The sequence below is a fragment of the Brassica napus genome, chromosome C8 (assembly GCF_020379485.1).
Source record: "Brassica napus cultivar Da-Ae chromosome C8, Da-Ae, whole genome shotgun sequence".
Lineage (NCBI taxonomy): Eukaryota > Viridiplantae > Streptophyta > Magnoliopsida > Brassicales > Brassicaceae > Brassica > Brassica napus.
Window position 1 is genome coordinate 8,388,705 of NC_063451.1, and position 1,171 is coordinate 8,389,875.

General features: G+C 36.0%; 1 pseudogene; it reads right to left on the reverse strand.

The window, feature by feature from the left end:
* The window catches only part of LOC125591835, a 3,040-nt pseudogene continuing 1,869 nt past the window's right edge, over nt 1-1,171 (reverse strand).

Sequence of the window (1,171 nt, forward strand, 5' to 3'; positions counted from 1 at the left end):
TCATCTTAGATGCGACATCAATGAGACCCTTACGGTGCTAAGCTTAGCAACAAGGGAAAATGTTTCTTGATAATCAACACGTTCTTCTTTCGTGTGACCCTTACCAACCAGACGACCCTTCTTCCTCTCTTCAGTACCATCTGCATGGTATTTGGTCTTGTAAAGCCATTTACAACCAATAGGCTTCTTATCAGGTGGTAATGTACAAACGCTCCAAGTCTTAGTCCTTTCTTGAGAATCAATATTTTCCTTCATAGCATCACGCCACAACTGATCCAGCATTGCTTCTGAATATTTTTGAGGATCTTTGGATTTTGTGATAGAGTTTATAAAAGAATGAAAGAGCTCAGATAAGGCAGAGTGTGAAATGTAATTTGCCATCGGGTAAGGAGTAGAAGAAGGAGAAGAAATATTGTAACAATGATAGTCCTGCAAATGAGAAGGTTGTTTCTTGTTTCGAATTGAACGACTTCCAGAGGGAAGAACGTCAGAAGATGACACATCATTATGAGGATGTGCATCGAAAGATGCTGGTTTAGAAAACTCAGCATCAGGGACAACAGGTGAGGAAGCATGAGGAAAGAAAGATTTGACATTATCATTTAGAGATGATCACGCAAAATGGAAGATATCCTCATGAAAAAACACATGACGAGAAATAGAAACATAATGTGTCTCTATGTCTAATAGCTTGTAACCCTTGTAACCTGAAGGATATCCTAGGAAGACATAAGCCTTAGTTTAGGATCAAATTTATGCATATTCTTATTTGAAGTACTAGCATAACACAAACAACCAAAGGTTTTTAAGTTTTCATACCGGGTTGTTACCAGTTAGCTTAAACGATTTATAAGAAAGACTGCAGTCAAAACACAATCACCCCAAAATTGTAAAGGTACATTAGACTGAAACAATAATGCTCTAGCAACATTCAATATATGTTGATGCCTTATTTCCACTACAGAATTTTTCCAGGTAACAGAATTTTGGTTGAGATGATTCCTGAGCCAAAAATTCAGTATGAGATGAATTCCTCATCAACAAAAATTCAGTTAATTTTTTTTACCATCTTCAAAGTCATTTCATTTGAATTGTCCTGATCAAACAGTGGCTTAACATTACATTATATTGATTTTTGCTACCATCTTAACAAGTCCAGGAATATTTTAAA